The sequence below is a fragment of the Moschus berezovskii genome, chromosome 17 (assembly GCF_049115385.1).
Source record: "Moschus berezovskii isolate FMDL1 chromosome 17, NW_MosBer_1.0, whole genome shotgun sequence".
NCBI classification, from domain to species: domain Eukaryota; kingdom Metazoa; phylum Chordata; class Mammalia; order Artiodactyla; family Moschidae; genus Moschus; species Moschus berezovskii.
Window position 1 is genome coordinate 81,840,257 of NC_142476.1, and position 21,540 is coordinate 81,861,796.

At 40.4% G+C, this 21,540-nt stretch overlaps 1 non-coding gene across 1 annotated transcript; it reads right to left on the reverse strand.

Annotated features, from left to right (window-relative positions):
- Window positions 1-21,144: 21,144 nt before the first annotated feature.
- On the reverse strand, window positions 21,145-21,216 carry TRNAY-GUA (transfer RNA tyrosine (anticodon GUA)). Its single transcript has one exon. It is a non-coding gene; the product is annotated as a tRNA-Tyr (tRNA).
- Between the last annotated feature and the right edge of the window lie 324 nt (window positions 21,217-21,540).

The following is a 21,540-nucleotide window of genomic DNA, read 5'->3' on the forward strand; positions in this document are numbered from 1 at the left end:
AAGAAGAAGAAGAAGGGTAGTCCATCTTCCATGGCCTGTGCATCTCTGGCCTTCTCTAATACCATTCCCTACAGATCCTGGGATAGGTGTAGTGAATATCTGTTGGTCTCTGGGTTCTTCATGATCCTTTTTGTTCCCTAATGTGAATCACCCCTGTGGACCAGTGAGCTGCGTCAGAGGCATTTTTGACTCCCTAAATCCCATGCAACTTTAGTAATTAGTGCTTCCATTAAATCCCTTACCTTTGAGAATTTCACCTGTTTCCTGCTGGGACCCTGCATGCTGTACTACTAATATTTCAGTTTTGTAGGTGATGGAAGTGAGATACAGAAAAACAAAGTGCTTTTTTCTTTTATTAGACTACAGTTGCTTTACAATATTGCATCAGTTTCTGCTGTACAACATTGTGAGTCAGCTACATGTGTACATATATAGTATCTGTATACCTCTTAAGCCTCCCTCCCAAACCCTTCCCATTCTACCCTCTAGGTCATCACAGAGCACCAAGCTGAGGTTCCTGTGATATACCATAACTCAAAAAGACACATGTACCTGAATGTTCACTGCAGCACTATTTACAATAGCCCAGGATATGGAAGTAGTCTAGATGTCCATCAACAGAGGGATGGATAAAGATGATGTGGTCCATATATACAATGGAATATTACTCAGCCATAAAAAAGAAGTTATTTTTTAAAGAGAGAAGTATGGTTATTGCATTGTTTCAACCTGGGTAAACTGAGATCTATGTTTTCAAGAGACTCCTTGGAATGTTTCTAGATCAGAGTTGGCCAAGTGAAAACTTTCCTGGGACTTGGAAAGCATTAGTAGGGTGATGTCTGTCACTCCCTGAGGTTCCTGGTCCTAAGATGGAATGATGGACAAACCACAGGTGCCTAGTGGTTAACGTCTTATCCTCACACTCTTTTGTACTTTTTTCTGACTGCTGAGTCCTTCAATAAACAGGACCCTCAGACCAACCACCAGAGATTTCACTGCAAACTCACAAGGGTAACTGCTACACAGGAGCAAAAACTTCTGTTTCTCACTGTGAAGATGTCTGGGATAAAAGACATCTCAGCAGAGAGAATCCCAGAGATCACTGCCATTCCAACCATCCAGGGTTGGCCTCAGACTTGTGAGCGAGGTCATTTTGTACCTTCCATCCCCCATCAAGTCATCCAGGTAACTAGCGCCACATGAGTGACCCCAGGCAAGACCAACAGAAGAAACACACTATCAAACCTTGAGACAAAAATATATATCATTATTATTTTAAGCCATTAGTTTTGCGGATTTTTTTAAATGTAGGCTCTAGACATTAGTATATATAAGTGCAGTATTGCTGTAATAATAATTGATAAAAGACCTTAAGACATGTGACATTGACTTTGGGACTGGAGGATGGGAAAAAAATCTAGGATAGTTTTAAAGAGGGTGCTACCGGAGATGATAAAGTCCTGGGGAAAACAATCAGAGGCAGAGAAAAGGCAACCTGTGTTATTTAGTGGCAGAAAATTGGCCAAAATGTTGCCTGTGCTAATTTGGAAGCTAGTGTGAACTGTTGGATCTGCCTGCAGGCAGTTTCAGGGAGAAAGCTGAAAAGCTAATTGGCTTCTTTTAGTATCATGTGGTCAGATATAGGATGAAAGATGATACAAACATGGAACTATACATTTTAAACAGAGTTGATAAAATGAGAAGGACCAATATTTTTATGTTGGAAAATAAACCCATCTCACCCGTCATCTCCCCAGCCAGTAAACCATCATCAAAGTAATATGAGACCTAGGGCTACACATGAAATAAAGGTGCATTTCAAAGACCTCCTGCTAATACTTGCAAAAGATGTAAGGTGGTGTCAAGTATACACTGTAAGCTAGAACAAAAGCGTTACAAAAATAAGGATTATTGTCAAAACAATCTCATCTGTGCCCCCAAAAGTGTGAGGTCATCTTGAACCCCCCAGCACCAGTTAAACTGTTAGATGCAATCTTAGGTGACGGGGGTAATCCCAAGTGATGCCAACAGAAGAGCTACTCAGATTTCCAGCAATACTCTATCATGTGATGTGTTATGTAGTCCCAGGGAATTCATGCAAGCTGCTGCTGCTGCTGCTAAGTCACTTCAGTCGTGTCCGACTCTGTGTGACCCCATAGACGGAAGCCCACCAGGCTCCCCCGTCCCTGGGATTCTCCAGGCAAGAACACTGGAGTGGGTTGCCATTTCCTTCTCCATGCAAGCTACTCTTCACAATTATTTGCAACCAGGGGTATGATTTAATGCTGAGTCAATTATCCTTTTTGTTTGTTTATTTGTTGTTCAGTCTCTAAGTCATGTCCAACGCTTTGTGACCCCATGGGCTGCAGCACACCAAGCTCCTCTGTCCTCCACAATCTCCCAAAATTTGCTCAAATTCATGTCCTCTGAGTTGATGATGAGCTATCTAACCATCTCATCCTCTGCCACCTTCTTTGCCTTTTGTTGTCAATCTCTCTCAGCTGCTGCTGCTGCTGCTAAGTCACTTCAGTCGTGTCCGACTCTGTGTGACCCCATAGATGGAAGCCCACCAGGCTCCCCCTTCCCTGGGATTCTCCTGGCAAGAACACTGGAGTGGGTTGCCATTTCCTTCTCCAATGTGTGAAAGTGGAAAGTGAAAAGTGAAAGTGAAGTCGCTCAGTCGTGTTTGACCCTTAGCAACCCCACGGACTGCAGCCTACCAGGCTCCTCCATCCATGGGATTTTCTAGGCAAGAGTACTGGAGTGGCTTGCCATTGCCTTCTCTTCTCTCTCAGCATCAGGGTCTTTTTCAATGAGTTGGCTCTTCGTTTGTTTGTATATAAAATGCTAAAGAACAACTTAAATGATCAGCTGCTGCTGCTTAGTATCTTCAGTCGTGTCTGACTATGTGGGACCCCATGGACTGTAGCCCACCAGGCTCCTCTGTCTATGGGGATTCTCCAGGCAAGAATACCAGAGTGGGTTGCTATGTCCTCCCCCAGGGGATTTTCCCAACCCAGGGGTCAAACCCAGGTCTCCCACATTGCAGGTGGATTCTTTACCAGCTGTGCTCATGATCGGCCTACCATAGGAAAAATATGCAACACCAAAGCATTTTGTATTCTCCTTTTAAAATTGACAGATGAAGAAATTCAACTAGGAAGAGTTTAGAATTACATAAGAAGATATGGTAGTATTTCATGTAGAATAGAATATAGATAGAAAGGATTTAGCAAAAGTTTCTTTTGCTTTGGAGTATTATTGTTTATCTTCGTTTTGCCAGTTTATCTTTTTTCTAAATACAAAAAAAAAAGTTGTGTGTGTGTTCAATAATCTTATAGAATAATAAGTAGCTTAGTCATTCAGTCATGTCTGACTCTTTGTGACTCTTTGAACTGTAACCCACCAGGCTTCTCTGTCCATGGGATTTTTCAGGGGAGAGTACAGAAGTGGGTTGCCATTTTCCTCCTCCAGGGGATCTTCCCAACCCAGGGATCAAACCCATGTCTCTTGTGTCTCTGGCATTATAGACTGATTCTTTTTCAGCTGAGCCATTGGGGAAGCCCATAATAAAATTAACCTGACCCCCAAACTCCATCTTAGAACTAACAAATCATCTTTCTCTTATTCTTAAGCCTAGTCTTTCTGGGACAATAATACTCTCCAAAGGACTTATGATGTCAGCACCCATCATTTTTCCTCAGCACTGTGGCATGAGCCCCTCTTGAGAGAGGGAGATTCACAATCATTTTTTTTTTTTTCAGCATGGTAGCATGAATCCCTCTTGAAAGAAGGAGATAATCACTACCTGATGCTAGAGATATAGAAGCATGCTAGTTGGCACTTGTGGTAAAGAATCTACCTGCAATGCAGGAGACCTGGGTTTGATCCCTGGGTCAGGAAGATTCCCCAGAGTAGGAAATGGCAATCTGCTCCAGCATTATTGCCTAAAAAATTCCATGCCCAGAGAAGCCTGGCAGGCTATAGTCCATGGTGTTGCAGAGTCAGACACGACTAAGGAGCCAAGCACACACAGACACTACTTCAAATTGGGAAGAGGCCTATTTTGGCTCTTAACAGTACATTCAGATTTTTCCAGTTTCAGCTCCCAGCACCATCATTCTCATTGCTGTCAGAGAACCAAATGTGTGGTCCCCAGTCTCAGACTGGGTCTCTCACCCCCAACTAGAATCAAGGTCTCCTTGCCCTGTGCTTGGCGGCTGCAGGATGCCAGCCTTGTGAGACTTGGAGCCACACACAACTGGCAGGTCGTCTTGGAAACGCTTCCGGCTCAGCACTGCCAGTCTCTCTTCTCTCTCTGCCAAGGCACTGAAACCCATGATTTCTACTGAAGACAGACAGGCAGGCTGTTCCCTGTCGGCCCTAACCAGGCTGTGATGATGACATTTGCAGTTTAGCAGTGTTTCTCAAGGTCCAGAAGGGAAATCTCAGTGGTCCTCCTTCTGGTGTCTAACTTAGGGTGTGTTTCTTCCACCGAGCCATGCTTCTTAAAATCTGAATATCAGATTTTTGTGTTTACCCTCAGAATCACAGCTACTGTTTATGAGGCAGATCTGGAGTTATAGGTGTCTTAAGGCTACAGAAATGTCTAGACTCAGCAGGAAGCTACTCCCTGGACCTATCCTCTCTAACCAGCATTGAGTCCATCTGGATTTCTCTAAGTGATGAGTCCCTGCTTACGAGCTCTTAGTATCTACTTCTGTTGCTTAACATAGGCTGCACTGTGTCAGCCTGGCATAGGTGACCTAATACTATTGAACCTCAAAAGGGACTAAATCAGTCTTCCTTTTTGCTCTATGGTACGTTGGTTTATATGAAAATTTGCTCTTCCTAAGCCAACAACGCTTTCGAATTGACCCTTTGAACTGTGGTGCTGGAGGACTCTTGAGACTCCCTTGGACAGCAAGGGGATCAAACCAGTCAATCGTAAAGGAAATCAGCCCTGGATATTCATTGGAAGGACCGATGCTGAAGCTCCATTACTTTGGCCACCTGACGGAATGAGCTGACTGATTGGAAAAGAACCTGATGCTGGGAAAGACTGAGGGCAAGAGGAGAAGGGGGAGACAGAGGATGTGATGGTTTGATGGCATCGCTGACTCAGTGGACATGAGTTTTAGCAAACTCCGGGAGATAGTGAAGGGCAGGGAAACCTGGCATGCTTTAGTTCATGGGGTTGCAAAGAGTCAGACACGACTTAGTGATTACACAGCAACAATAAGGCAAACAACACATGTCTTCTACCTCTAAAAGAAGAGAAGTAGTATAGTCAACTATAACAAAATAAAATGTGGCAGAAAATTATTTCCAATAGTGGGGCTGTCAGCATCAAAATTGATTCATTATTTCATTCTCTGTGCCTGGAGAAAGAGTCAGAGCCCACTTAATCGTTTTATGCTGTTAAGTGGGCTCATGATTTTCTGTGTCTGAAGTATGCGAGAAAGAGGTTCTTAGGAAATCTTTTAAAGGTGCGAAAAATGCTGGAAGGATTTCCTGTCATAAAACCTAGAGTATGATTCTGTTTCTGAACTGTCAATCTAACTTTTGCTAAAACGTGTTGGCAGCCACTTCTCTCAGAGCTGTCAAAAGTGTCATTGATAAGAGTTTTGCATCACAGAAGGGAAAGGGGATATTAGGAACTTAATTCTCAACACTTGTCAGCAGTGTCATCAGCAGCTTAAAACAAGAAGTAGTCTAATTCCTCTGAACATCTAATCCGAAATCTTGCAAAGTGATGGAGTGTGTGAAGGGGAGAAAGGAAGAGGTGTTTGTTGAAGATTTATGACTTGTTTAGTGTCTCTTTATTTCAGATTCAGCACAACCCTACAGGGCCAAATTAATTCTCTTCTGGTTTCATAAGAAAGGGATGAGGCATGTCCCATAGCTGTTGGTGTCTCTTGGGAGAACCGGAGTGGACACCAGAGGCCAAGCCATTCTCATTGAATCATGTTGCTAAGCACGTGTTCAGTGCCTGTTAGTTTGCTGTCTCTCTTCATCAAAATAGGTAAATAACAAGTACGGTGATCAATGTTATTAGAAAATGGAGATCCCTAGTAGTATAATGTGTGTGTGTGTGTGTGTGTGTGTTAGTCACTAAGTTGTGTCTGACTCTTTTGCAACCCCATGGACTATCTAACATGCTAGGCTCTTCTGTCCATGGGATTTCCCAGGCAAGAATACTGGAGTAGGTTGCCATTTCCTTCTCCGGAGGATCTTCCCAACCCAGGGATTGAATCCGTAGCTCTTGCCCCATCTCTTGCTTTGTAGGTGGATTCTTTACTGCTGAAACACCAGGAAAGCCCAACTAAAAGTCCTAAATGACAATATCACTATTTTATAAGTTATTCAGTGCTACAACAGTTTGGACTGTCATAGGTAGGATTGCTACAGCCAGTCAGACTATCATGTTTTCCCCCACAGAAAATTATTTTTAAAAATGTGGTATGTTTATTGTAAAGCCCCTGGGCATAGGTACAAGAATGCAAACATCATTTACATATCTATTATCTATTAACTGACACTGCATTTGCCAGGCATTTGACACAATTAAGCAAATGCTTGACTGAACAGATGGGTCTTATAAGGATCCCTAAGGGCATGTCTGCATTAACTATGCCAAGGGGGGTTAATGCTCTCATTTGGCATCTGCCTGTATTTTCCCATAAGCTGTCTTGTGTTGCTGCAAATGGGTCCGTTTTTTGTCTCAGAGGACTAAGTGTAAATGAATTGAACTATTTCCAGTTTATTCCATTTTTGTCTTCTGTTTGAAATGTATCCACAACAGTAGTACGTTACATTCCATGTTTGTGTCTTGTATTCATTACTTGAAAATAGCCTAATGTTTTTATTTAGTTTACTAATGATGTCAAGGAAATAGAACATTTTTTTTTTTAAATCAAAAGACCTAGTTTTTGAACTTTATGACTTGCTTTGTATAGTTTCTAATGCTAGGTTACAGTAGGTAGAGGAAGAAAACAGCAACAACAACATAACTCAGATCTTAATAGTAAAAATAAAAAAAATTATATTATAAAAGCTGATAAGTATTTGGCTTTCACTAAACTATATCATTGGAGAAGGAAATGGCAACCCAGTCCAGTGTTCTTGCCTGGAGAATCCCAGGGATGGGGGAGCCTTGTGGGCTGCCGTCTATGGGGTCACACAGAGTCAGACACGACTGAAGCGACTTAGCAGCAGCAGCAGCAAACTATATCACAGGGCTTCCCAGGTGGTGCTAGTGGTAAAGAACCTGCCTGCCAATGCAAGAGATATAAGAGAGATGGGTTTGATCCCTGCACTGGGAAAATGCCCTGCTGTAGGATTTGGCACCCCACTCCAGTACTCTTGCCTGGGAAATCCGATGGACAGAGGAGCCTGAGGGCTACAGTCCATGGGACCACAAATAGCCAGACATGAGTGAGTGACTGAGCATGCACAAAAACTATTTCATGATGTCTGAAATAAAAACACAACCCCAGACGTACATACTGAAGTCAGTACAGTAGACTCTCCTTGCTGTCTCCTGGAAATCTCTCTGGGAAATGATCTCATCGTGTCAGGTAAACTTTCTAATTTTTGTTCTGGCTAAGTCTTCGAGGCCTCCTTTAAAAGCTCTCCTAAAAGAAGAACAGTTCAGGACCTACTCTGGGGCTAATACATTTTGTTCATTATAGGAATAATGCTGCTCCAAGAAACAAAACATGGATAGAGTAAGTGTTGGGGTTAATTATATGTGAAGCTGCATGGACTATAGTCTGAATTTTGTATCGATCTATAGCTTTATGAGAGATTTTTGGTCCAGTGGGCTTTGTGCCATCCTTGATACCTAGTAGAGTTTAGCACGAAAAGTAAAGGAGTCATGAAAATGTGTTGCATACTGCGGATCACTGTGTGGGAGGATGAAATTAAGCAGAAAACAAAATTGATGAAAAATCTCAATATAGATTCAGCTTTATGAGGCAAGTAAATGTACAGAATTACTAAATTAAGTGCCAGTCTTGTCAAATCAGGCATTAGAAATGGAAAGTTTTCTTTTCTATGTTTAAGAAGAGTCAGCAGTGTTTTATCAAAATATATGTTTGATTTATTAGCTGGAAGATAATCTCACGCAAAGAAGATCCCATGTAACATTTTTTCCACATCCCATGCTTTTATGTCCTTATTTACTAAAAAGAAAAGAAAAAATTCCAAAAATCCATAAATATGACCAAAAGGATTTGCTTTTTTGCACTGCCTAAGTTCTCAGGTTTTTCTATAGAGAAAACTGAAAATGGTATTTCATTTTTTTAAAGTATATTCAGAAATTCCAGTGTGTGCATTTTGAAAGTGAAAGTCACACAGTCATGTCTGACTCTTTGCAAGGCTCCTCTGTCAATGGAATTCTCCAGGCAAGTGTACTGGAGTGGGTTGCCATTTCCTTCTCCAGTGTCTATCTTAAATTTCTGTTAATATGCTAGCAACTGAGAGAGAAACAAAAGTTATCCAGGATTATTTTCATTGTTTCTATTTATTACTGTCATTGCAAGATATTTACTATTGTTTGGTTGAACATTTGGAGTTGCTGATTATAGAATGAAAAGAGATCTTTTTATTTTTCTACTATAGCACAATTATTTGAGAAACTGAGACTCACTCAGTCAAATAAGTAGTTAATGATATTCTAGTGTTAAAATTTACCCTATCAAAACTCAACTTTTTTTTTGAGCCTAGTGCAATGCTACCCAGAAGCCTAGATGAATTTGGACTTTATTTTTTTTAGATTAGTTATTACCTAGAAAATCCCATGGATGAAGCAGCCTGGTAGGCTGCAGTCCGTGGGGTCGCTAAGGGTCGGATACGACTGAGCAACTCCACTTTCACTTTTCACTTTCACACATTGGAGAAGGAAATGGCAGCCCACTCCAGTGTTTGTGCCTGGAGAATCCCAGGGACGGGGGAGTCTGGTGGGCTTCCGTCTATGGGGTCACACAGAGTCCGACGCGACTGAAGTGACTTAGCAACAGCAGAGCATTGTTGTTCAGTTGCTAAGCCGTGTCTGACTTTTTGGACCCCCGTGGATTACAGCATGCCAGGCTTCCATCCTTCACTGTCTCCCAGAACTTGCTCAAAATCATGTCCATTGAGTCAGTGATGTCATCCAGCCATCTCATTCTCTGTTGCCCACTTCTCCTCCTGCACTCAGTCTTTCCCAGCAGTAGGATCTCTTCCAATGAGTCAGCTCTTTGCATCAGGTAGCCAAAGTATTGGAATTTCAGCATCAATCCTTCCAATGAATATTCAGGGTTGATTTCCTTTAGGATTGACTGGTTTGACCTCATTGCTGTCCAAGGGACTTTCAAGAGTCTTCTCCAGCACCACAGTTCGAAAGCATCAGTTCTTTGGCACTCAGCCTCCTTTATGGTCCAACTCTCATATCCATACATAGTACATAATACATGAAATAAAATAAGTATTATATGCTCATGTACATGAGTGCATGCTCAGTAACTTCAGTTATGTCCGACTCTGGGACCCTACGGACTGTAGCCTGCCACGCTCCTCCGTCCTTGGGATGCTCCAGGTGAGAATAGTAGAGTGGGTTGCCGTGCTCTCCTCCAGGGGATCTTCCCAACCCAGGGATCAAATCCATATCTACTGCATTGCAGGTGGATTCTTTACCACTGAGCCACCAGGGAAGTCCATTATATGCTCATATAAGCACCCAATTAAACAATTAGAATTTGAGCAATACTGTTAAATAAAACTTTATATTTATCCTCATAATAGTAATTAAAATTTAGTAAAATTAAAGCATATATCATTTCCCTAGAGATGTTATCTCCACTGTTAACAATTTTATATTCATCCTGAAAGCCTCTGTGTATTAGTATATGTTTAAATGTTTAATTTTACAAAAAATGGTCTCACACAATAGATATTTTTCATTTTACTTTTCACTTTACAATAAATTGTAGATATAATTGTCTGTATATGTATCTATTTTGAAATAAATATTGCAGTGCCCTTTCTTATCTATATTTCTGTACTTAGTTGGGCTAAGTACTTTTTATGACAGATTTGTAGAAAAGGTATGCTGATGTCACTGCATTAGACCCTCATCACTTTTGAGTTAATTAGTCAAGAACAGACATATGAGCACATCTTGAAGATTAAATAAAATTCATCTTTTCCTGGTTTATGCTAACAAAATATGGCTATAGTTCTAATATTTTTGTCTCAGTTCTAATGTAGACCTTATATTAAAATTTAAGACCCATTCAACAAAATACTGAAAATGAAACTACCATATCTTAAAATATCCCACTTGATCCCTGGATGCTAAGGCCAGAACTTCATGATAATTAATCCGTGGAGCTTTGGCAGCGAATCTAGGGAGAGCTGTCAGCCCAAACACCCAGCCTGCCTGGCACCGTGGTCTAAAGACTCCGTGGAGAGCAGAGGCTTTCAGTTGTGTGACCTCCCTCCTGCCCTGGAAATATATCAGTGTCAGTCACGGCCTGGAGGTGAAGGCAGAGCATCTCAGAACTCAATCTAGCAAATCGCACTCAACAGAGTGCTGGCTTGCCTCTCAGGGACTGGATCGGGGATTTACATTCACTGCCTCCTCAAGTTTTTCCTTTTTCCTATTTTCTCATTTACACAACACATTTTATATTTAATGAGCTCTTGGCAGAGATGATGCACTTCAAAGCCAAAACCACACATTTCTCTCTTAGAGGCTCTATTAATATAAGTTAATAATGTAACATAGTATCTGAACTGCATCTATTAACAGGCTTTCTTATTCCAGGAGCTTCATAGACCAAAGTGTGATAGCCCTACCCCAAGAACCAAGTTAGTTATAGTAGAATATCAGTGAACAGTGAATAAATTTTCAAGGTAAGTTCATCTATGATTTATCCTTTCTATTTGAACTATCACAAAGATACTAAGTGCTTACATTTGCTCAAGGAAAAATACTATGCATCATCAGAATATACTGCCTAGTAGTAAGGGCTTCCCAGGTGTCACTTGTGGTAAAGAATCCATTTGTCAATGCAGGAGACATACGTAAGAGACACAGGTTTGATCCCTGGGTTGGGAAGATCCCCTGGAGGAGGGCCGAGGAAACCCCTCCAGTATTCTTGCTTGGAGAATCCCATGCACAGAGGCGCATAGGGGCTTATGTGGGGTCACAACGAGTCAGACACAACTGAAGCGACTTAGCACGAATGCAAGGAGTATCCTTCATTATTTGCCATAGATGGATAGATATCACTTATTTGATCATCTTGAGAGTACTTCTGGCAGAAGTAGACCAGCTTCTCAGGTACATTGAGAGTTGATCCTGCAAAGTGAAACTATGGGCACAGTTTCTTCAATGGTCAGTCACGTGATTGCTTTCTCTTTTTATTGGTCATCTTCTACACACACAGACAAACACACACAAAGGATGCATTATTTAAGAGTTTATAAAATATTCCTGATTAGCTTATTAGGAGAGTTATACCCTGAATCCCATATAAAAATAGTTGTTTGTTCTACCCTATTTCTGATAAAACTTTCACTTTCCTCAAGATTAGTTTTGGGGGAAATCACTATAATACAGAAGCTGCAAACATTGTTCTGTGTGTACTCAAGTCTGTAATGGAAATGAATATCCAGTTAAATGGAATCTGCAATTTTATTTTCAGGTTTCATTTTAGAGTCATTTCATAGTTCTTCTCTGGTTAAGTTCTGGCAGTATAAGAGTTGTATAGAGTAGCTCAGAATTCATGGAGCACAGAGCAGAACCATCATCTGCTCAGGTTTCCTGTAAGAATTCTGAAGGAGCTATATGCCAAGGTAAGGCAAGAATTTGGTTTATGTAGCTACCTGTATCTTGATCCAAGAAATAGCTTAGATTTTATCACAAAGTGAGAAACTGCAGGTTTTTCAGAATAATGCCACAACCATCTTATTCAAGTTTTGTCAACTTAGTCCTTTCTTCATAAGTAATAATTTGATCATAGTATTTTACAAGCACATAGCACATTATTGAAATGAAATAAGAAAATCAAAGTGTTTCGTTTGCAACTTCACTTCTCTTTTGGTCAGTAGAATGAAATAGAATTATGGTGAGCTAAATACAATTTACTTTTTCTTAAAATAAATCCTTGCTTTCAGAAAGAAAGTGCAGCGGTACAAAGTCTCTCCACAGTAATTTTTCTGCCCCATTTGAAACTTTAAGTCAACTCTTCAGTAAGAAATTCTGTTCAAACAAAACAGCAGGTGGAAGAGTTGGAGCATTGTTAAAAACTGCATAAGAATATGTGATTTGTTCCATTTTCAAAATACGGTAAAGGGAAATCTATAGTTCTCTTCCTGTGTAGGAAGAAACCCAGTTGTTTCTTCCTGAGACTCTGTCATGTATGTCCTTTGCTCCACACACAGGACACTTGACTTCTGATGCTTCTGGTCACCACAAGTGTGAGGATCCATCCCCCCGCTCCCCGCCACACCAAAGCAATTCTCTGTGACACTGTCTGAGTGTTCCACAATTTAGCTCAGTTCTGACACTGTCTATCGAAAGAGAGTGTCAGATTCCACAGATTCAGGGCTCAGTCCCGTGAGACTGCTCCCATCCTGCTTCTTTTGCCAGGTTACCCACAACTTCTGTCCAATTTGGCAGCAATCAGAGGTTCAGACCCTTTCCATGGGTTTGACTGTTTTACTAGAACAGCTCACAGAACTCAAGGAAACGTACTCTTGCTTGCCAGTTTATTAAAGGATATGATAAAGGATACAGATGAACAGCCAGGTGAAGACATCCATCCAGTACCTATCTTGCTGTTCATAAGTATCCTTCATCTGGAAGGTCCTGGAGTATCATTGCAGGAGTGCTGTCCCTGTAAAGTTGGGGTGTGTCACCGTCCTGGTGTGGATGTGTTTTCCTACCTAGGTGCTCTCCAAACCCTATACAATTCATGTTTTATGGATGCTTCCTCACATTGCAGTCATCAGCTCTGAACTTCATTTCCAGCTCCTCTCCTCTCTCTGAGGGGTGAAGGGTGGAGCTGCAAATGTCAAGCTTCTAATCCTGGCTTGTTCCTTCTGCTGAATAGCCTCCTCCAGGAGCTAGGCAGGAGCCTACTAGGATTGCCTCATTAGAATAAAAAAAGCTCCTAATGCTCTTATCAGTTAGGAACTTATGAGGTTATGGGAGCCCTGCATCAGGAAAGAGGAGAAAGACCAAATATTAGAATAAGAGATACTCTTATCACTTAGGAAATTGCAAGTGTTTTAGAGGCTCCATGCCAGGAACCTGGAACAGATATACATACATACCTACATACATATATATATATATATATATATACACACACACACACGCACATATATACATACATATGGAGGCTTCCCTGGTGACTCAGATGGTAAAGACTCCTCCTGCCAATGCAGGAGACCCAACTTAGATATATGGCTTGTGAAGAGCCCCTGGAGAAGGAAATGGTAACCCACTCCAGTATTCTTGCCTGGAAGATCCCATGGACAGAGGAGCCTGGCAGACTGCAGTCCATGAAAGGGTCAGACACAACAGAGAGACTAACCCTTTCACTTTTTCATACATACAGGTTCTAATCTATAATTTATTTCTAGTCCTTTTAAAAAATTCTCTATGCTTGAGCCTGGTGAAAAAATATCAATCTGTTATCTTTTAAAAAAGATTGTTTTCTGCTTCAATATGTGACATTTAAATGACCACTAAATTGAATGTATTTTAATGTCACTTTCTCTAAAACGGATGTGTGCTATTTTCTTCTGCTCTATGCTTAATATTTATCTTTATTAGCATTATCCTGAACGTCAATGTTAAATTTCTGGAGCAGACTAGGTTACTATTTACTTGAAGCAAATGAATAAGCGCCTCAACTTCCGTTTGCCCAAATTCTTACCCCTGAAGTGGTGATATGAGAAGCAGATGTAGTCCCTTCCATGGGGTGGGGCCCTGTATGTGAGGAGCTCCAAAATGAGCCCAGCGTTTATATAGGAAAGAGAGATGGCTGACCTTGCTCTCCCATCACCTTGGCGACATAATGGAGACAATATTGATTCTTCACTTTTGGGAGTGTAAGCAAATTTCTCACAGAGGAAAGTAAGACAAGTGTCTCTAGCTTAACAAAGCAAGGGATGCCCTTTTGCTCCCAAGTCTTCTCCCTCTTGAGATATAAACATGTACCTCCTGGGAGGTACATCTCTCTGGAGTGCTCATGATTCATAGTTTAGGTCCTTTTAGCCCAGGTCTTAATAAAATTTTCTCAGAAAGATCTAACTATGTATAAATATATAAAAGAAAATATTTTCTCTGCAGTACCATGTCTTCCAGGTATTCACTTTCCATTTGGCTTGTCCAGCAAATTTGTGGAGCAGCTTTTATTTTTCTTTTACATATATACGATTAGGACAGATCAGATACCATTTTGGACCTGACTGTGGAAAGTGACACTAAAATACATTAAATTTAGTGGTCATTTAAATGTCACATATTGAGGTAGAAAACAATCTTTTTTAAAAAAAGATGATAGACCAATTTTTTCACAAGGCTCAAGCATAGACAATTTTTAAAAAAGACTAGAAATAAATTACGGATTAGAAGCTATCTTTGTGATTAAATATATAGTTCCAGGTTGAGTAATTTCATGGTTAACTAAAGTCAAGCAGGTTGAGGAAAAACGCCCATAGGGCTTTGGCTGATGGCAGAGACCATCAAGTTTCAGAGCTTGGTCTCAGCATTTTTATCCTACAAGTAATCCACCTCATGTGACGAGTTGACTCACTGGAAAAGACTCTGATGCTAGGAAAAGTTGAGGGCTGGAGGAGAAGGGGACGACAGAGAATGAGATGGCTGGATGGCATCACTGACTCTGTGGACATGAGTTTGAGTGAACTCCGGGAGTTGGTGATGGACAGGGAGGCCTGGCGTGCTGTGATTCATGGGGTCGCGGAGAGTCGGACATGACTGAGCGACTGAACTGAACTGAAGCGAATGGTTCGGCCAACAAGGCATCTTGAGAGTGATTGGTTTGGAGGGAAGTTGGAGAGCAGACTCTGTTTAGAGTATAGTCCTAGCCTGAGAGATAATTTTGGGTAATAATGGTAGATATTTTAAAGAGATTTCTATTCATTACACATTATGGGTAAACGGTGAGAGAAGGGTAGAAGTTAGATTCTGTGGGAACATTTATCATATTGCCATGTGTAAGAATGCAAGGTCTGTGAGGACAGGAGCTTCTGTTTTTTCAGTTGATGTATTTTCTTTACCCACAGAAATGTCTTTTTCATAGCAAGCCCTAAATGAATGAATGAATGATGAATGAATCATAAATGATGAATGAATAAACAATGGTAGAAGGAATTAGGGAATGTGAAAAAGACACTAGCATTATTTGAAGGATGCTGGTCTTTTGGTATCACCTTATTTTGATTATGTTTGGCATTTAACACCTTTTTCCTTATTAAATTTATATCTGTCTTTTGTTTCCTTTGACATAATTTCTAAAACATTCATTCCATCTCTACGGACAACCTCTTACTTTAGTAAATTACAACCGCTGAGCTCAGTTCTTTGAATATGAGGTTACCCCAGACACTTTGTCACTCCTCTTTCTCTGCCTTTCCCCTGGATGATGTCATCCCAGCCCTTGACCTTGACTACTCACTATGTATACATACCTTCTAAACTCTCACTTTAACACAAACATCCCTGCTAAGCTATTCCTTAATGTTTGGTACTCTAGTGTATAAAGTTGAATTTATCATCTTTCCTGTCTAATGCTTCTTGTCCTAAATGTCTTCCTTTTGTGTTTAGAACCAATATTTCGCTAAGTTCACAAACCCAAAACAAACTTCCTTCATTTCTCTCCTTTCACTTAGAGTCTATTATTCAAAATCACTGGCAGAGGAGGTCATAGAAGAGAGGATGCAACCCCTAGTTTATTCCAGAGCTGACTTCCAGCAATCAAAGGCTCCTCACCCTCCCCTTGGAATGTAGTACTGCCCACTCTTCCTGCAGTGGAAGCTGTTTTCCAGAATGCAGCGTGGAGAGAGCAGTGTTTTCCAGACCATCTGGATGAACCCAGTAAAGCCTCTGTCTAAACTTCTACATTACTGGCAGGCACGTTGGGGAGATCTACTTAACTTGTGTTGCCCAAGACAAGCCTTGTAAGTTCCCTTGCTTATTAAACCTGCCACCTACTATCCAAAGCTGTTCTGCTTCCTCCATCTCTCCTTGCCTTCCATGTCTGAGGCCAGTTTCAGATTCACTCAAGAAGTTCCAGGTCACCAGCAATCACTCATTTACTATACTTTCTGTTACCACTGGCGCTTTCTTCTCTCATCCACTCAATGATGTCCCTTTGTTTCTAGTTTTCCTTGCTTCCATCCTTTATGCTTCTGCCAAAGGGGTCATCCTAAAAAATAAATATGATCACACAGCTAGTTAAATTTTAATTAATAAAATCAACTTTCAGAGTATGGCTCAGATCTTCACTTTCTGTGCTCTACCTTCTTGAAATCCTCAGATTTTACTCTACCTACAGTTTATTTGTTCCCATCAATAATTTATTTGTTATTTTATTCAGTAGTTAAGTGTTCATTGTTTTTCTCACTCAGCAATCATTGAATGAGAACCTGTGATGACCCATGGGTTTTACTAGGAGCTGAGGATGCATCAGAGCACAACACAGTTAAAGTCCGTTTCTTTGGAGTATAGTACAAAGATCAGAGATTAAGAAGCCAAGCAATGACACATGTGATTAATGTGTAAAGAAGAATTACAGAGTGCCTGTAACAGGGATGCTCGATGGAGTCTGTGATGGAAGCCATAAATAATGAGGGACAGTGAACTAGATGTGAGGGGGGAAGCATCGTTTCAAGAAGGGGAATGGTGCTGAGAAGAGCCTGCGACAGGAACAAGCATATGTCTGGAGCAACTGGAAAGATAGGACGTCCATAGAGGAGAGAACAAAGGGAAAGGGGGCCTCTGTTCACTGTAGCATGCTGTTCTATTCCTCCTTCCAGTACTGGGTAGCTAATATTTCAGAACTTGTTAAAGTAGCCCCACCTCCTTTATGAGCATTTTTTTTGGAGTACAGTTTATTTATAATGTTGTGTTACTTTCTATTGTACAGAAAAGTGAGTCAGTTGTACATCAGTGCAGTTCAGTCGCTCAGTCATGTCCGACTCTTTGTGACCCCATGAACCGCAGTATGCCAGGCTTCCCTGTCCAGAACCAACTCCGGGAGTTTACCCAAACTCATGTCCATTGAGTTGGTGATGCCATTCAACCCTCTCATCCTCTGTCATCCCCTTCTCCTCCAGCCTTCAATCTTACCCAGTATCAGGGTTTTTCCCAATGAGTCAGTTCTTTGCATCAGGTGGCCAAAGTATTGGAATTTCAGCTTCAACATCAGTCCTTCCAATGAGCATTCAGGATTGAGTTCCTTCCGGAAGGACTGGTTGGCTCTCCTTGCAGTCCAAGGGACTCTCAAGAGTCTTCTCCCACACTATGGCTCAAAAGCATCAATTATTCGGTGCTCAGCTTTCTTTATAGTTCAACTCTCACATCCATACATGACCACTGGAAAAACCATAGCCTTGACTAGGTGGACCTTTGTTGGCAAAGTAATGTCTCTACTTTTTAATATGCTATCTAGGTTGGTCATAACTTTTCTTCCAAGGAGCAAGCGTCTTTTTATTTCATGGTTGTAATCACCATCTGCAGTGATTTTGCAGTCCAAGAAAATAAAGTCTGACACTGTTTTTCCACTGTTTCTCCATCTATTTGCCATGAAGTGATAGGACCAGATGCCATGATCTTCATTTTCTGATTGTTGAGCTTTAAGCCAACTTTTCACTCTCCTCTTTCACTTTCATCAAGAGGCTCTTTAGTTCTTCTTCACTTTCTGCCATAAGGGTGGTGTCATCTGCATATTTGAGGTTATTGATATTTCTCCCAGGAATCTTGATTCCAGCTTGTGCTTCATCCAGCCCAGCGTTTCTCATGATGTACTCTGCATATAAGTTAAATAAGCAAGGTGACAATATACAGCCTTGACGTACTCCTTTTCCTAGAACTGTTGCTTTCTGGCCTGCATACAGATTTCTCAAGAGGCAAGTCAGATGGTCTGGTATTCCCATCTTTTTCAGAATTTTCCACAGTTTATTGTGATCCACACAGTCCATGGATTTGGCATAGTCAATAAAGCAAAAATAGATGTTTTTCTGGAACTCTCTTGCTTTTTCGATGATCCAGCAGATGTTGGCAGTATGATCTCTGGTTCCTCTGCCTTTTCTAAAACCAGCTTGAACATCTGGAAGTTCATGTTTCATGTATTTTTGAAGCCTGGCTTGGAGAATTTTGAGCATTACTTTGCTAGCGTGTGAGATGAGTGCATTTGTGCGGTAGTTTGAGCATTCTTTGGCATTGCCTTTCTTAGGGATTGGTATGAAAACTGATATATATATATACATCTCCAGTCTTTTTTAGATTATTCGCCCATATAGGTCTTTACAGAGCTTTGAGTAGAGTTCCTTGTGCTATACAATAGGTCCTTATTAGTTATCTGTTTTATTTATTTGTTGTCAGTCCCTGAGTCATGTCTGACTTTTTTCGACCCAATGGATATGTGATGTTCCTCCTCCCTCCACTATCTCCTGGAGTTTGCTCAAATTCATGTCCACTGAATCGGTGATGCTACCTAACCGTCTCATTATTTGTTGTCCTCTTCTTCTCCTGCCTTCAACCTTTCCTGGCATCAGGTTCTTTTCCAATGAACCAGCTCTTCACATCATGTGTCCAAAGTATTGGAGCGTCAGCTTCAGCATCAGTTCTTCCAATGAATATTCAGGATTGATTTCCTTTAGGGTTGACTGGTTTGATCTTGTAGTCAAAATGACTCTCAAGAGTCTTCTGCAGCATCACAATTCAAAAGCATCAATTCTTCGGCATCCAGCCTTCTTTATGGTCCAGCTCTCGCATCCGTACATGACTACTCTATATAGTATATATAGTAGTGTGTCTATATCAGTCCCAGTCTTCCAATTTATCCCCCATCCTACCCTCTTGGGAACTATAAGTTTTTTCTATATCTGGAGCACTTTGATTTTTATCTGTTTCTTTTGTGCTCTTAAAGCACCCTGTGAAGACTCCAGTCATAAATTTACCATCTATTTCTCTCCCACTATGATTATTATCTCCTCATTGGAAAGAATTATCTGCATCCTTGAGGCTCTGCAGAGAGCCTGGTAGAAAGCATGACTATTTGATATAAGAATGAGTGACAGTCCTTAGGTGAGCATGGGCACTGTGGATGCTTGATGATGAAGTGCTACATGTAATAGCTCCTTTTATGACTCGATATGAGCAGATTTGTTACAATAATTATTAGTATTACAATCATACATATCTGTGGTTTAAACCATGTATCAATCTGGCAATCTCCCTGCCATATATATATATATATATATATATATATATATATAAAGATTTAAGCTCCCCAAATGTTCAGCATCTCTCTGAGAATCAAATGGGATGAAAGCACAATTTTCTTTCCTTCAAGAAGTTCTACAGAAACTGGAGAAGCTCTTCTATATGGATCTGCAGGGAATACATTATTTCAAGCATAGTTTTGCTCAGCACCTTAGAGACCAACTGCTGAGAAAGAAAGGGCCCTGTAGAAAGAAACCTGAGTTCTCATCAAATTGCTGCAGTTGCTGTTATTAACTTGGCAGGGCAGATCTTATATATATTAAAGCAAACATACCTCATCCACCCCAGCATTATATTCTGCATCTCACATTGGCTTACTCTACCTTTTGAACTCTTTAAATTTAAAATTTCCTTAGCATCTATAGTGACATCTTTCATATAGATTAATAAAACCTCATTGGTAGTGTGCATGCATTGTGTACATGACTTTCTTATACATGAATAGGATTTTGATTTTGTGTTTAAGACTCACTGACCATGTACTCTATTTAAGCATGGGTATGTATTGTAATCAATCATGGACCACTCTAAAAGCATTTTCTAAAAGCACTATAAGGTCCTAGCATAGCAGAAACTCAGGATTAAAACAAACAAAAAAACCCCCACCATCATTACACAACAAGGTTTCAATTTATACCTTCTACTCCAGTGTTCTTGCCTGGAGAATCCCAGGGATGGGGGAGCCTGGTGGGCTGCCGTCTATGGGGTCACACAGAGTCGGACACGACTGAAGTGACTTAGCAGCAGCAGCAGCAGCAGCAGCCTTTACAAATGAAACTTTAAGGTGTTAATTAAAGATGTATATTCTAACTTGTAAGAGCATTTATCTCCTTTATACTATGTGTGTGGTTTTTCAATATAAAGTCATGTATAACAGAATTCTTTTAGACTTGAGAGTTTGGTTGAATAGTTTATATCTCTAAGGAGAACACCAATCATTGATGAGATCTCTAAGCTACAGCCAATTCGTACTACAAATAAAAGTTTTATTGGCTACAATTTTGGATTATCCATTTACACGGGAATAGGACTGGGATGGTGCCATGAATTCCCAGTTGGGAAGGATGGACTCAAAATAGGTTTAAACAGTACATTTACATCATGTGCATTAGATTTAATTCAGATTCTCTGTCCATGGGATTCTCCAGGCAAGAATACTGGAGCAGGTTGCCATTTCCCTCTCCAGGGGATCTTCCTGACCAGGAATTGAACCCATGTCTTGTGTATCTTGTATTGACAGGCAGATTCTTTACCACTAGCACAATCTGGAAAGCCCTGTTAAATGAAATGTGATCTTACAATGTTACCTATTCTTCTTGAGTCTTCCTCAAATAATATCATCTTATGGGGTTGTTAATTAAGATAAATTATATCTATAGATAATAATAATATAATAGATATAGATATAATCTATATAGATATGTGGATATATATTTATATATAATTTATATAGATATATATATTTATTTATATGTATTTATAAAGTAAAGTAAAGTTGCTCACTCGTGTCTGACTCTTTGCAACCCCATCGACTGTGGCCTACCAGGCTCCTCTGTCCATGAGATTTTCCAGGCAAGAGTACGGGAGTGGGTTGCCATTTCCTTCTCCAGGGGATCTTCCCAACCCAGGGATCGAACCTGGGTCTCCTGCATTACAGGCAGATGCTTTACCATCTGAGCCACAAGGGAAGCCCATATATATTTATAGATATATAAATTATATATGTAGATAATTAAGGTATCTAATTAAGTTAATTAGATAAATTAAGTAGTATACCTAATGTGCTTTGCAAAATGCCTGACACATTGTAAATGCTCAGTAAATGGTATATCACTTTGTTATTATAAAATAAATAAAGGCATAACCACATATATCATGCTATTTTTTGGTGAATTTACCATTATTGCTGACTAGGACCCATTTCACCTTGCAGATGTAGCCTCTGTATTTACTTACCTTAGGTTTGTATACTTTTGCTTGAGTTAGTTTCCCTGGTTAGGGAAGAGATTAAT